The sequence below is a fragment of the Lemur catta genome, chromosome 6, assembly GCF_020740605.2.
Source record: "Lemur catta isolate mLemCat1 chromosome 6, mLemCat1.pri, whole genome shotgun sequence".
NCBI classification, from domain to species: Eukaryota; Metazoa; Chordata; class Mammalia; order Primates; family Lemuridae; genus Lemur; species Lemur catta.
Genome location: NC_059133.1, coordinates 18,411,179 through 18,428,082, shown reverse-complemented (window position 1 = coordinate 18,428,082; position 16,904 = coordinate 18,411,179). Strand labels below are relative to the sequence as shown.

General features: G+C 36.9%; 1 long non-coding RNA gene across 1 annotated transcript in view; it reads left to right on the top strand.

The window, feature by feature from the left end:
• LOC123639376 overlaps positions 1-16,904 on the top strand; it is a 68,454-nt gene that overhangs the window by 16,171 nt on the left and 35,379 nt on the right. The window lies entirely within an intron of this gene.

Below are 16,904 nucleotides of genomic sequence, written 5' to 3'. Positions count from 1 at the left end.
TGACGATATTTTTACTTAGATTAGGCATCTAAATCAGATGCAGCAGCTTTGCCTTAGTTAAGCTCTTTAGAGAAATGTCCAGGTTATGTTTGGTTATAGGGGTTCTATATTAAGAGAAATGAAGAGGCCTAGGTCCCAGGATTTCTGAGATAAGGATGTTCAACAGGGCTTATAAAGCACATCATTTGGAATTTGGCTTGCTTTTACATGATCCCCTTTACATTTCCTAAGAGAGAGACTCTGAGTGCATCAGTATGGGTTTCTTTATTAAGCAAAAGTTTATGCCAAGCAACTTCAGGTACATTTGACTTCATATTTAGCCACAGTGTGAATTTTTGTATGAGCAACTTATCCCTCACAGAGATGAAGAATGAGACAGTGCTAGTGATGCTGTGATTACAGTTACCCTTTTATCCTTGATTTTGGTAATTCAGCCTTCTTGAAACTCTCTCTTGACATAGACCAATAAAATGGAACTCTGAAGATTTCATTGATGGAGTTGGCCTCTCAACTGGCATTCATCCAAGCCAAGAATAGACTGCAATGAACTTATTGAGAATAACACAGTCCTTAATTGTGTGTCTAATCCACACCAAATGGCTCTGCCAAGAAGTTTCCTACTTCCTCTGTTTCTCAAACAACCTGGTTTCCTTATGGAATTCCATTTTGTTCCCAAGAGTCTGTAGAATTTAGTGAATCTTCTAAGCCTAAAGGCTTAAATCTGGTCATCCCACTCTCTTCCATATAGTTCCTTTTCCAAGATGGCATTGAGGATGTTGCCATGATTGTTTAATACTTAGTTGTTATTGTTATGATAGATAATAGCTATTTTATTTTAATTCTGAACTAAGATTACTGCTGCCTTTTTTTTTCTTTGTGACTATGGGTTTTAGGAACCTAGCACTCCAGTTTTGCTATTGAATGTTTTAATTAAGTGGGAGATACTATAAAAATAGAATTTAAAGGAAGGCTTTAGAGAGAATTTTAAAAAATAGTTCCAGAGTTGATCATTTTACTATATTCCTATCTAGGCCTATCTTTTCTCCATACAGTTAGTTATAGCACTTGGAGGGCTATTTCTAAGACTGGCACCAAAGAGGTCAGTTTTTCCACTCTCTCTCCCAGAAAAGATCAGGAAGTGCAATAAGGTTCATGAAAATTTAAGCTTGAAGTTTAGAAAACTCAAAACAACCCAAACCCTCAAACATTCAGTTTGGTTTGAATCTTGGACAAAGGTTTGCTATGCAGCTAGTGGAGTCATTCCAGTTTAATGGCTGTAGTAACTTCATTTCAGGGATAGTGATGGGGAAATTATGAAACCATAACTTGGATCTTATTTTAACAAAACCAAGAAATAAAAACACTTCCTGGGGAATCTGCATGGGAAAGGGGGCCTACCTAACCCCAATTGCTGCTATTTTACTGTGGCAGCTCCTCTTACTATAGGAATTATGAAACCAGTCTTTTCCAATTCCTTCAGAGAGCTGACCTTTGAAAGTGATTGAGTTGCCTGCATCCAATTTATAAGCCTCCTGATGTGCACAACAGGGAAGATCTTTCATAGGTGATTAAATCCCATAGAGTTAAGGCCTGTCATAGTGATTTCCCTCTTGGTCAGCTTTCATTTCAAAAGTCATCCCAGGAGAACAACTGTAGTTCTTTACCTAGTTGACTTCTAAAAAAATTTTCCACTTCAAAGAGAGCCCCGTAATTTAGACCCTATCCTCCTTGGATACATTTTATTTGTTCCAGGGGTAAGAATTCAATTTAATAACTATTAAGTGGCTTCATTATATCTGGTACAGGAGAATATGTTCCAGGGAGAGGTATACAACATAGAAAAAGAAAAGACCTCAAAGATCTTATATACCAGTCAATAATCAACAATGAAAAATCTTAAAAACAAATTCAGAAAAGATTTATTCTGAAATAATTTAGAAAACTTTAGTATTGATTTCTAGACATACCTAATAGAGTATTTCACCCCATTTACAGTTGATCACTTATCAAATACTGCAGAGCAAAATAAGGTTGAACCTCAGACTGCAGATACGGCATAAACCCCTGAGGAGCAAAAAATCACAGAGACCTGCTAGAGTTTTGAAGCTCACACTCTCAAAGTATTTTAGAATGACTGGGGCCTCAGAGCATCCAGAAATACTGAGACTTTAATAAAGTATGTGTTTTCTTATTTAGGTAGAGACTTTGATTTGCCAGATAATAGAAATGACTTAACTAACAATGTTCCAGTTAGTAAATAGCACAAATATTCCCCCAAATTATGTATGTTCTTATCAAAGTAGCCGGTTCTCTTAATTGTAGATATATTTAGTGATTTTCGTTGGATTATATTAAGCATTCACCACCTTTTTAAGTAATTATTTCTGCTATTAATGGAATCATGTTACTGTGAAATTCAAACTAATTCACATGAGATCTGAGTCACAAGCCAATGAAATATGATTAATGATATTTGTTGTAACTTGAAATGTTTTCCTTTTTTTGCATTTTAAAATAAAATATTTTAAAAATAATTATACTTTGATAACATCAATATCTAATTCCTTTCCTTCTTTATGTTTGTACTTTAACTTGAAATGTTTTCCTTTTTTTGCATTTCTTTTAAAATATTTTAAAAATAATTATACTTTGATAACATCAATATCTAATTCCTTTCCTTCTTTATGTTTGTACTTTAGAACTACAGGAAGCAAGTCTGTTTCTTAGAATATAAAGCCATCTAGTGAACTTTTCAAAATTTGGAGATTTCCTAGAACTATTTTCTGAAGTAATAATGATGCAATAATGATTACAGTTAACAGTAGAACTATAGGAATACAATATTGTTTAATAACTTGACATTTTAAAATTTAATTCTGAATGTTTATCAAAGCCATTAATGGGCAACTAATAAATCCAATAAATACTGGGTACAGTCCTGTGCTTAGAAAGTGAACTAATGGTTTAGGAAATGAAATAAACTGAAGTTTTAAATGCCTACTAAGAGGCAGTGATCAGTTCCAAACAAGGAAGTAATCATTTCCAGATGGGGAAGGTTTGAGTGTTCTTGGGTGATGTGAAAGTGATGTTGGCCTTTGAAGGGTGTGTGAATTTAGAGAAGAGTGAGCAGGGTATTTCTGAGGTGAGGGATTGATGCATCAGAGGCTGGAAAATTCATACTGTGTGTGTACAGGGGGCAATGAGAAGACCTCCTCGCTGGGCTGATGTAGGAGAGTATTGGAATTGGAGCTTGAAAGATAGGATGACACCAGATGTTGGAAGACCAAGCCAAGAAGTGTGAGCTTTATCCCATAGATACAAGGAGCTGTTCTAAGTTTTTGAGATGAGGAATGACATAGTGAAGTAATGTTTTAGGAAGATAACACAGGTAGTAACAGGATAAATGGAAAAGGAAGTGGCTAAAGACAGGACAATGGATTAGAAAACTTTTGCACTTGCCTAAAAAAAATATCTAGTGTATAGTAATGGCCACAGTGATAGAAAGAAAAAACATTAGGAAGAGAAAGAGGAATCATAACTTTGAGATTATTAGATGTGGGAAGTGAGGAACAACTTAAGATGACATCTTTTGGTTTAATGTGTGATTTGACACCTTTGTATCAGGGAGAATATTTGGACAGCATTATCATAAATGAGAAATCTGGAAAATAGATCAAGTTGGAGTTAGGGGGAAAACTAGGTTTGTTTTAGGTGAATTGCTCTTGAGGTAGTGGCGTGTCTTCTAATAAGCAGTTAGAGATGCAAGACTCAATTTTATGAGGGAGAGGGGTCAGGATTAGTAATAAAAATTTGGGGATCACATATATAAGTAATAGTTGAAGTTGTAGAGGTAGATAAGATCTCTAAAGGGCTTAGGCATGTTAGAAATGAAAGTGCAAATATCTGAGATATGAGCTATAGGGTACATTCACACTTAGGTGATGAAAGGTGGAGAGAAGACAGTGAAAAGAGACAGAAAGGAAATCAATTGAAAGGCAAAGAAAAGAACCAGAATATGGTAGAATTGCAGAAGTCAAACAAGTAATGAGTTCTAATAATGGTAGTGAATGGCAGTGTCTCATACTTTAGAGAGGTTATGCAGAATGGGAAATGGAAAAATGCCATTGATTTTGACAACTAAGAGTCTTTGGATCCAATTAAGAATAATTTTTATAGAACAGGAAGAGCTGAGCCAAATCATATGAGAAATAAGGGGGCAGTGATGGTAAGGAAGTAAAAGAAGCAGGTATATATTATACAACCCTTTGGGAAGAAAGGAGGAAAAATAATAGCAGCAAGATGAGTCCCAGGCCCTCTCCTTTTCAAGCTCCATATGTTCTCCTCAGGCAGATTCACTCTTTCATATAGAACTGCCATTTATATGCCATATCTTCCAGAATCATATCTCAAATTTAGTCCTTGTTCTCTAACTCCCATATATCAATAACTCTTACTTTGGTATCAAATATGCACTTTAACTTCAACATTTGAAACTAAACTCATGATCTCTCCCATCCCAGTACAAAAACAAAACAAAATACAAGTAAGCATAAATAAACAACAACCAAGTCCCCTTCTAGTGTTCTCTATTTTGGTGAATAACATGACATACTACCCATTTGCTTGTGCTAGAAACCTTGGAGTCATTCTGGTTACTCCTTTTCATTCCTCTAATCTGTCACCAGACCTTGTGGACACACTTCTATCCATATCCACTGCCCACCAGAGTTGAAGCCACTGTTACTTGGATAAACTCAATAACTTTCTATGTGGTTCCTATGCATCTGCTCTTGCACCTTCTAATGGCCTCTTGTTTCCTTCAAGTCAAGTGATGTTATGGAAACAACTTTGTTAGAATGGAGCAACTAACTCTGTACGAAGGAATCAGGGATGCCTTCACTAAGAAGATAGCATATGAACTGCCTCTAAGAACTTTCAGGTAAAGAATCATGTTAGAACAGAGAAAGGAGTGAGAGTGGTAGAAGATTATTCCAGTCTGGGGAATATCATGTGTTAAGGTAGAATGTAGGTGTTCAGAAAACGGTGACAAGTTTAGAGGGTGATGTCGAGGTGTGGGGAGTAGCTGTAGAAGCCAGATTATGAAAGCCCTTTCATGTTTGGATTTTATGGCTGTTTTAAAGCAAGGGATAATGTAAAGAGCCAGGCTTTTTGTTGGATAATTCTATGGCAGAGGGGAAAGTAGACTGGAATGTTTGAGATGCTGAGGGCAGGGAAAGCAATTCAGAGCCAGTTGCAGTTACCCAAGAAAGATGATAGAGGCCTAGACAAAGGCTGAAGGGCTGAGAAGAAAAGGGAAGACAGTATATATTTAGAGTAGGATCCACACAAGCCATGCAACATTTAAGGATAGGTCTCTCTAAACAGTGTCATTGTGTGTAGGTTTATGTGCAAAATCTACTGTATGGCCCTGAATTGACATTTTATTCTGTGGTCTCATAGCCTGAGAGTATATTATTTTTGACATACAAACTATACTAGAGATAAATTTAATAATCAGTTTGTGCCCTGGTCAAAGCTGCATTAAAAATTTAGCCCAATAAAAGTATTTTTAAGAATTCTGGCACCTAGGTTCTCCACAGTTCTGCCTCTGATAAGTTTTGTAAACTTGGTCAAGTCTAAAACCCAGTCTTGGGCTTAAATTACTTATTTGTACAATGAGAGAGTTGACTAGAATCATTAGATAATCTCATAGGTTCCTTCAAGTTCCTTGATCCCAGTGTTGCTTTCTAGGCTACTTATCTAGTTTAGCTGATTGACTTGAGTTTTACAAGTGGGAAGAAGATTGCTTCATAGTTTCTTGAAAGCATAGCTATCTCCTTGAAGGACTGGTGGTCTAGGGAGTGTTTCTAGTAGCATTCATAGACCCACCTTGTCTTAGAAAATACATTACATTTATAATTATTTTAGAGTACTTTTTCAATCTCCCATAAGTGGGTATCAAGAAAAAAATCTTTCAGTTAATGAAAACTGTTTGTCAGTTATATTAATAGTTCTACCTGATGTGGTGTGTTCTTTTCTCCACTCAAGGCTTCTCAGTCAGGAAAAGCTTAAAAGTAGAGTCACTGTCTAGTCTTTCTAGACCTTTGATTTCAAGAACTTGTGTAGACTTATGTGTGTGTTTTTCTTCAAGTACAGTCAATTTGTAGAAGGCTGGAGACATATATAATTTAATTTAACAAATTTTAAGTTTCCACCATATATGAAGCATTGTGAAAAGAAAGAAGGTTAGGTAAAGGAATGTGCCAAGATGAATAAGGCACAATTTTTATCTTCAAGGAAGTCTATTATTTAATAGAAGAGCCTAGAATGTTAACAAATACTCCAAATGAGTACATGAAAAGGGTAGTACAGTATAAGGGAGTGCTCAGTGTTAGAATATCATTATTCCAGCCTCAGGGTTGCAAATTGGGTTAACTGCTTCTTAAGTGCCATTCCTAAATTCTGCCTGAGCAGGTGGATATTAGTGAGAGTAACCCAGGTCTTAGGTCTAAAATAATCAGCCTGTCTTTGGCAAATGTATATAAAGGGTTTTAGTCAATTTCATTAACCAACTTATACCACAGCATATTATTCATGTAAGAGATACAAAAAGGACTGACTCCTTGAAAAGGGTTGATTGGTTATAAATAGACTCAGTCTAAATATTTGGTAAGACCAAGATGAAAGCTTTTATGAAGTTAGGCAATTGTGGCAACATATTGTCAACCTTGGTGCTGGAAGTCCAGTCATTAGAGAATCATAGCAACAGAGTTTAGTATGCGACTTAGCAGACAGGCATGCTGACATAAACAAGTTATCAAGCTGCAGACTAAACTGAAGGCTGATAAAGGAATGATGCTTTACAGAATATGGTATGTGTATTACATTTGTTATGTATATCATATCCAACTCCTGGATGAGTGTCATTTTTAGATTTTCTGGGTTGAATTTAACATAAAGGTGACAGGATTAGATTTCTAAAGATGGGGCATTTATCTCATTCAAAGTACGTGCTAAAATATTCTTGTTCTATAATTTACTCATCTGAAAGATAATGATTTCTGGTGGTGAAAAGGTGTTCTTTCCTGTTTTGTCTTTCTACCCTGAGGATAAATAGTTTTAGGTGAAGCCAACCTGAAATAAATTATAGGTGAAATAAACTTGCAGGTTTAAAGAGCATAAGGAAGCTAGTAAGCCAGGAAAGCAGGTGTGTGTATGTGTGTGTGTGTGTGTTCGTGTGGATTTTTATAAACTTGGTATTATATATTGTGTCTTCAACTAATTACAAAAGCCATTGAAAAGTTTGATTGTTTAATATAGGGAAAAATCTGTCTAAACTGTGACAAAAGTTCTTATCCCAGATTTGCTTCACTAGGTTTTTGAATTAGAGCAATGTGACAAAAGGGTATTGAAAAGTCTAAGCCACCATAAATTATGTTTCCACTGACTCTAAGCTTCCATCCCCCTGCCCCTGCCCCTGGTGTCTGTTTTTATTTTAAAGCATTGTATTTAAAGAATCTTTTGTTAAAATGAAGTCTATAATCTGGTAGGAGTAACATTATGTAATACTAACATATTATACAAAATTACTATAATATTAATAATATTAGCTAACAATTAAGTACTTGATTTGTGCCTGACATTGTGCTAAGTACTCTACATTTGCTATCTTAGTTAATACTTATAACATATACTTATATATAATAGATATATAATACTTATAATAACCTTATCCTTCTGAAGTTGGTACTATTTAGTCACTTTTAAGATGTGCATTTTTTCACATTTACACACTGAAAAATTGGAGTGTGTTTTACAATCAATGGCATCTTACAAGCATAATGTAGAGCATTCATTTCTTTCTTAGTAGTATGTAAAATCATGGTGAGACTAACAATAAGAAAGCGTCATAGATTAGGTGAAAAAAATACTGGCCATCATCCCGCTTTACTCAGTCTGACCTAAAAGGAACTGAGACATGAAGAAGTTAAGTAAGCTGTCCAAGATCACAGAACTGGTAAGTGTTTGAGCCAGGATTCCATAACAATTGTCTAACTCAATCCAGGAACAATACTTACAGCCAGCACACCATGCTGCCTGCTAGTGATCTACCAGCACTTCATAAGATTTAGCAAAGTTGGTGTATCTGAATAGCCATCTTCAGAGAGCTGCACACTTAGGAAATGGAGCTGGGAGCAGAGGGAATTTTCAAAGTACAGAGTGGACTGTTGAGTGAAGGGGCAATCAGTGGGGGACCGTTGGCAGTCAGGGTGGTCATGAGCAAAATGGATCCTGAAAGGACAGAAAAGCTACAGGAATGTAGGGAAGCTTGAAGGTAGAGGCCACTCATTTTGCTATTTTGCCTCAGTCCAGACCTGCATGTGCAAATATTTCTACATAGAAATCAGAAGGAAAATTCTTATGTATCAGTGATAGTTATGTATCTCTATCTATTATCTATATCTACACATATATCTAAATCTATATATATTAGTGGGGAGAGAGAGGGTGTTGCATATAGGGAACATTACATTTGGACAAACATTTTCTTATACTGTAATTAGAATTTTAAACTTTATGTGTTATGCTTCATTTTTTATTTGCTTTTTTTTCTCTAGCACAGTGCCTAGCACAGTTCAATGTAAATAGTAGGAAGATCAAGCATTTATTGAATAAATGAATAATAACTTGCTCTTTACCTCAAATACAATATAGAATTATGGAAACATATTTGAGATGCTTTAAAGTAGGGGTGAGGAACCTCTTAAAGAGTTGTATCAGCTGCAGAAATAACCAAGAGTACTGCAATTTCTATTCCTCCTTGTCAAGAAATGAGGTAGGCAAATTAAAGTCAGTCAGGATCTAGCACTGCTGCTCTGCCTCCAACAGTAAAGATGGGCCAAGGAAAAGACAAGCCAGTGAAAATACTCTGTCATTACTCCCTGTCAGCCCCAGTGACCATACGCATAAACACTACACAGACCAACACGTACACACACATGTATATAAATTTATGTATTTTTCTTTTGCCTATGTGTCTAGTCAGCTTAAATGGGTCGACTCGTGTTTTGGCTCCTGTAACCAAACCAGACTCTTTGGCTCAGCTCTACCTGCAAACTTTCTGGCCTGCTTGGGTATAGTTGAAGTGGTTTGAGTTTCTGAGAACAAATAATTAGGCTCTAGGAGAAGGCCAGGGTTATACAAAACCCATTCGTTTCTGCTTCTGTGGTTCTGTGTCTCCCTAAAAAGGAAAACAAAGTTAGATAAGGACAGTGTTCTGCTATGTGGACTGCACGATATTTTTCTTTTAGTGTTATCAGAACATTAATTTTATTGTTCTGGACTTAATAAATTTAGGGATTGATATTTTTAAGTTACATCTCCTTTTAACAAACAACATATATCTTGGACTCAGCATTAAAGTTGGTGTGGAACAGAAAGCTGACCTTGTCTTTGTTACTTATCCTCACTCTTTGAGCTTCCATGGTAACAAATTTTCAAACTAAGTTTAGGAGCATCATCAACTCAAAAAGGTTGTGAATATGATATTTACTTATTTATTAAACTTACTCTATCATCTTTCTACATCTTTCTATAGTATCTGGTTTTTTTTTTTCATACCATAAAAACTCAGGAGAACTGTGTTGTTAAGGAGATTACTCAGTTACAATAGAGACTGAGGCACTGACTCCATCAAGTGATTTTTGGTGACCAAGGGGCAATAACTGGGCCAAATATAAACCTTCTCTCCTGGTAGTTCACAGGGATAACATTTAAACGCATTTTTAAGTGGTTTTAAAATGTAGCAGAGCTGAAGTCTCACTTTTAAGTACTTTTTTCTTTATCAGAGATACAACACTCAGAAATTCTCTGTTAATCACATTTAGGCACTTTTTCTAATTATGAATCATCTATATTTATTAATATATACTCATTCTAATAACTTTTAGTGAACTGCTTGCATGTCCACTTACCCAGGGGCAACCACTAGTAGTATTTTTATAGAAATTACAGACATTTGATTTCATAAGAAAATCATAGCCTTGTCTATTAAGCTTGGAGTGAGGTGGGTAGGGAAAAAGGCAGGAAGCAGCTTTCTCATACTCAAGCTCAGAACTCGGGTCCAGAGGAAATAAAACAGAAACTTCCTTACCAAATGGTGACGTGTTTTATTTCCTAAGAGAAAGCAGGGAAGGGAGTGGTGGTCCCCTCAGTGACCCCATTTTATATTTCCAATCTCATTTATCAGATGGTATTTTAGGATTCAGGGATTATCAGTGTCACCTATAAGTTATTAATAGAATTGAAAGTTACTTGACCAATGAGGTGGAGGAAAAAGGTACGATAATAGGAGTAACCGCTCATGTTATGGGACAAGGAGATGAGGTCAGAGGAAAGTAAAAATAACCCATGTGAAAGATTATGTAAAAGTTAGCTAGATAGCTATTATTCCTACTCCTAACTCCAAATAATTTTTTGTAGAGTAATCATATTTTCTTAACTTAAAAACAAGGACAAAACTATAAATGGGAAACTAGTTTAAGACCAATACTTAGGCATTATAGAACTAGAGAAGCGTGTTTCACCTTCCATTTCCCCCTTTGCCTTTTCAAGCTGCAGGCAAGAGTTCCCCCACCATTACAGGTTCTGGCTTATTCTCTTAATATTAATTTGAATATTTCCCTATTCTTTTGGTTTCTATAATATCAGTTTCTTTCAATCTAATACATTCTGGAGCTTGCTACTCAGAGTACAAAGAAAGAAAGTAAGAAAACATCAAATTTTAAGAGTTTGGAAGTGGACATTGGATATATTCCTTCATGGTACAAGTGCAATGTTACAACTCTTCCATGGTGATTTAGTAGCTGTTAAATTTGTGATTTCCATGTGTTTAAGTCTGCTTGTTTCTTTGGAATGCCAGAGAGTTTTGTTTGGGTCCTTCAACAATTGTCTTGGTCTGATCCCTGGCAACATAACATAGTAATCAATCTGGGTTTTGTAGTTTTCATTGGAATGCTGAAAATTTACAGTTCAGCAAAGACCAGAAGGGCAATTTCACCAACAAAGATCATCAGCCACATGAAGATGGCCATATCTTCTACCAGAAACGGACAAATGATGAGTTTTGGGGTCCTGATGAAGGGGTCACTCTTATAATTATGGAAAACTTCTGAAATGGAGTTTGATTGCCTGGCCTGCTTTTGACTTCTGTACAGCATAGATGACAGACCTATGGACCCTGAAGCTGATGATGTTGACAAAGAGGAGAGCCGGGGTGAAATAACAAGGCACAGTGAAGATGCTGAAATCTCCAGGGAAATTAGCATGACCTGTGTCAGATAAAAGACAAGTTCAGTTTTCTTCACATCATGCCAGAAAACCACTTAGTGTGTTGCACGGGAAGCTGTAGAACAGGCTCCCAAGCAGCTCCCCTTCCACACCTCCTTATCCTGTCACTGGGCCTGGAGGGTTGGTCCCTGGAGGACAAAGAGGAATTAGATGGAATTCCAGTGGAATTCCAACTCCAATAGCTCTACAGTGGGGTTCTCCAACAGGGACTGGAGAAAAAGAAGGAAAATGAAATAATCATACCATTGGCTCTCCCAAATCCCTTCACTCTTTTTGCTTTATGTTTAGACTTTGCCTACAAGTAATGTTTTGGTATCTGGCTTTCTGGGCTTTATCTATTATTTTATTCACTAACTGGAGATTTCTTGCTTAATATTTCATTTAAAAATCCCTTCTGCCTTTGTATTTTCCCTCATTGAAAGTGTTCTCCAATTGTTTTCTTTCCAATTATCTCTCTATGTCTGTCCTAATCTCATTCCCTAGAGGTAGTCTCCAATAATGTTTTGATATATAGCCCTCCAGACTTCCTCAATTATTGTATATGCTCACTGGAATCATGGACTGTTATAGCTGGAAGGTACCTTGGAGATCATCTTTCTATTTTGCTTTACCTCCACTCACCATTCCCCCGCTACAGGCTTCCAGAAGATACATAGACAGTCTATGTGCCCCACCTGAAATCCTGCTTCTGCTAGGAATTGACAAAACTGGGAGTAGAACCCAGGTTTTTTCACTTCTAGTTAAGGGACCTTTCTAACCTCATTCCACAATTTTATATTCTTAGTTTGTTGAATGACTTAAAGAAGTAGTTTCTTTAAGATGGATTTGGGTAATTAATGGTTCAATTTAAAATGACTATAGTTCATCTACCCTTTTCTTCCTTTGGCCTCAGTGACAGGCCCCACAGATCCAGTGTTCTGCTTTCCTGGAGCAGCTTTCTTGTACTCAGATTGTCCTTAGATCCATCTATCATACAGTAACTTTTGCCTCTCTTTTCTCTTTTTGGTTATTTGGTTTAGGCATAGGCACAACTCTTGCTGCTTTTGCTTCAAGTGCTTCTGGAAGGATGGAACTTAAACCAGCCAGGCCATTTGAGTTGCTGATTTTCTGACTATTCCCCTAAAAACCAGGATTTTCTCCTGGTATGGGACATCATGTTTTTTACTCATGTACTCTCAACTGAAATTTATAGTTTTATCAGTAAATTATGACCTACTTTAAACTTCTAGTCTGGCTTTCTTGTTTATGTTTTTTAACAGACCCCTCCCTAGGCTTTCACTCTAAGTTCAACTTGAGCAGCTCCCACACCCCCTTTTATGGTTATAAAATGCACACTTTCACAAAATAACCCTAATAAAAACCTTTGGGTCCCATTCTACCTCTACCCCCTAACCACTCTCAGAACGTCTCACTCATCTGGCCCACCTGGGAAGTCCTGGGATCACTTTTCTCCACACTGGCCCAGATCTTTGGTCTTTGTTCAAGCTCCATCATGTGTTCTGAGCTATAATAAATATGCTTACTTTAACTGTAGTCAGGCCTTTGACACAGAATTCATAGCGAGTTTTGGATAGGGATTTTGTTTTGTTTTGTTCTGTTTTTTGCCAAGGATCCAAATTGACCAAACTTGAATTTTGAAGGAAGAACATGTCAGGGGGTGGATGCCAAGGAGGCCCACTCTGCAAATATATTTTTCAATTAACAGAGTACAAGTAAACTCTTCTGAGTTTGGTAGTGGTGATTGTTGCTTGGGGATCTCTGTCTTTCACATAAGCCACTGCCTGTTGTTTCCTTTGTGTGTGCTGTGTGTATTGTGGGGCATGTTAAACAACCATCATTTTGTTTCATGTAATTACAGAATAATGCTTTCATGTTTACCTTTCATATCCACTTTAAGGGTGAAATCTGTTTTACAATTGGGACTGCTGCTATGACCAATTCTGTAGTATTGCCTTCAGTTCAGGCACATGCCTCTGAAACCTTAATCACAAACAGATGCTGCTCTGAATCAAGAATTCCCCCACTCTGGCTACTCAGCCTGAGCAATGAGCTGCCTAACTTGGATCCTACAGGCTTCTTGAAAAACTCCACAGGCTGCCTTACTAGCACACTGGTAACATGCAGAAGATTGATATTTTCCAGGCCCGAGCACGACTTTGAAATAATACCTAGCAGTTGTAGAGAGTTATTTATTTTCCCCTCCTCCCACAAGTGTTTTCACATACATGATCTCATTTTATCCTTCAAATAGTCCTTGGAGTTAAGTAGAGAAAGTAGTATTTTCCCCTAGGAACCTGAGGTCCAGAGATGTTAAGTAACTTGCTCAAGGTCACACAATTAGCCTTGACTCCTACTCTGGTGTTCTTTCCACCAAAACAACACCCGTATTTACTTTGTCTTGTTTCAAAGTTGTTCGAAGTGTTTTCAGGTGCTGCTTGAAGCCAAGCTGTCATTTCTTATAGCTTGGATCTAAATTAAATTTGTAACATCTTTTAGTGGGGATTTTTCCCCCTAGGCCCTAAGTTATGTCTAAGGCAGTGGTTTTTTGGGCCTAACAACTATTTGGGGAGCTTGTTCAGTAGATCAAAGATGCAGCCCTAAATTCAGCATTAAAAAAAGCAAAGACAAAACCACCCATGTGATTCTGAATCAGGAAATCTGTGTAAATACTGTTCTAAGAGCTAAAGTAAGGCTCTAAAGATGTCTGAGCCTCAGTTTGCTCATTCAAAAAACAAAGGCAAGACTAGAATCATTTGCTAAGTTATCTTTAGACCATAACATGGATTCTAATTTGTAAACTTAACAGCTTGCATCAAAATTCCCATTACGGAAGAAATAGTGTTTATCTGGAAAAATACCTTGGAGGTAGAAAGTGAAACCTCAAAGCCTAGCTTTTCTGGAAAGTGAGGGAGGAAGAATAGAGGGGAGTTTATGAGAAAGACATGATGTTGGGTGCTGTGTAGGTTAAGGGAATCCCTAATGGTGGATGGCCAAAAAGGACGCTGGAGAAAGAGAGATGATGGGCATACAGTTTTAAAATGTTTGCTCTGTGCTTCCCACATATTCAGTAAAACCTATATTTTGTGTGACTGGAAGCTTGTCTACAGCAATTAATGAAAAGGCTGAGTTACTTCCAGATTAACATAATGTAGAACTGAGCAGATTGTAAGAACATAAGTCTTGGGCAATCTTGGGGATAGCTTTGGATTTCTGCAGACTAGAATTGGAGGCTTAAATCCATTTACCTAGGGATAGATGTGATCAGGTGACATCTGGATTAATATATGATAGTAAGCATGAAGAGATTACAGAAAATATTTTTTAAATACTCATGGCTTTATAAAAACTAGGATAAGATTAGAGATCTCATAATAAAGGTGCACATCAAGAAAGTAAATGTGAACCAGGATGTTTGTAAACAGAGTAGGTAAAGATTGAGAACCTTGAGATGCCGTTCTAGCTTTGGCCCAGTTTGAGGAATGATTTTCACTAAGTTTTAATGACTTTGTTCTCTTTCCTATGCAATATATAATGGTAGTTCACATGGACTGTTGATGCTTTTAATCTAGCAGCCAGAACCAGAAAATTGGGAGTTTTCTACATCTGGAAATATTTACTTCGGGATCTTGACAAAGCGTTTTTAGTCTGAAGGAACAGAGAATGGGAGGAGCAAGGCAGAAGACAACAGAACCAAAGTATTAATCTCCAGTTCAACAAGGAATGGACATTTTACCTGAATGTTAAGAGCAGAAATGCCTTCTTTGCAGAGAAACGGTAGCCCAGATATGCTTCCTTAAAGACGAGACCATGTCCTCATCTGTGGTAGGGTTGCTAGAGAGAGTCCCAGTCTTCTTCACAAATTAGAGACTGAGATGATAAGATTCAATTAGAATGCTTTTGTTGGATGGTTTTAATCCTCTCAATAAAGAAAGAGAATTAGCATCACCTGCTGAAAAATAAGGGTTGGGATTATCAACCCTTATTAAGTTTGTAGGTTTCAAGAGGGGCCTGAACTAGTTTTAGGTGAAGTAAACTAGGGAATCAATGATAAATAATTGTAGGACTGCCTGTGAGTGGCTAGGGCCCAAGAGCCCCTGCACAGTCATATAAACTTCTAAAATAAAACCTCTCTTCACCTTCTTACTGTCAATGAAATTCAATTCCTTTTGAGAATACTCCTCAAGTGGGCTTCCTATTCTCCCCCTCTCTCAGCATGATGGGACCAGGAGAGGAAAGCAAAGAAAAGATCAATATTCTTCTGGATTTTCTTTTCACTTATTCTTGCAATTAACAAGTATTTGTTGAGCAGCTACTAGTCTAGGTGCTTTGCATTTGGTGGAGGAGTTTTTTTGTAACCATTTTAACTCCTTTGGCAAAAATATCTCCTTTGAAGCTTATGCTATATAAAAATACCGCCTTTTCTTTTTCTTGTTGTTATCATTTCCCAGATTACCCATTTGTTGAAGATTTTGATGCCTGTCTTTCAAGTCTGGATTATGGGTTTGAATAGAGCAAAGCATTCTTTGAACTGTCCTTCTACTGTTCTGATGATAGACATCCATATTCTAAATCTCTTTTCTATAAGCCATTGCATACAACTGATAAGATTTATTAGGTATCACAATCTTGCTCTGGGACAGCTTAACCTATTCAGCAAATTTCACCTGAATGTGATGGCCATACCCTTGATTTGATCCTTTCCTCAAGGCTGAGTTTTGATCAGTATTTGTTGCTCAGTTGTCTATTTTACCTTTGGGATTGAAAAGCAGTTGCTTTCTCTAACCTTGTGAATCCCCAAATTCCTGGACTTTTTCCCTTTTATTCCTGTTTGCACATTGGTTAATTCTTTGATGAGCACATCTCTTTCTTGTAATACCTTACTGGATTAGTTTTCTAGGGGTAATAATGTAACAAAGTACCACAAACTGGGTGGCTGAAATAATAGAAATTTATTGTCTCACGTTTCTGGAAGCTAGAAGTCCGAGATCAAGGTGTCAGCAGAGTTGGTTCCTTCTGAGGGCTATGAGAGAGACTCTGTTCTAGGCCTCTTTCTTAAGCTTTTGGTGGTTTGCTGACAATCTTTGGCATTCCTTGACTTGTAGATGAATCACCCCATCTCTGCTTTCATCTTCACATGAGGTTCTCCATGTTTGCAAGTCTATGTGTCCAAATTTCCCCTTTTTATGATGATACCAGTTACATTAGGACCTCAGGACCTCCTGTTTCTCCAATTCTGGTGTACTGGGGGTTAAGTATGCCAATAGATCTTTTTTGAGGAAATAGGAGGACACAATTTTTAACCCATAATGCTTGCTAAATACAGCCAGCAGTAACTAAGATGTTACTTACATTCTGTTTTCTAACTTTATTCCCCTAGGTTTACAAGTTAATTTAGTATATGATCTGCCTTCCAAGTTATCACAAGCAACAGTTTTACTAAACATTACCAAACAGTTTTAGCCTCTTCTAAATTTTTTCACCATCCAAATATAGCCTCCTAAGCCAATGCCACATATTCTTTCACATTCTAATTTGTGCTTCTGGAGACACTCACG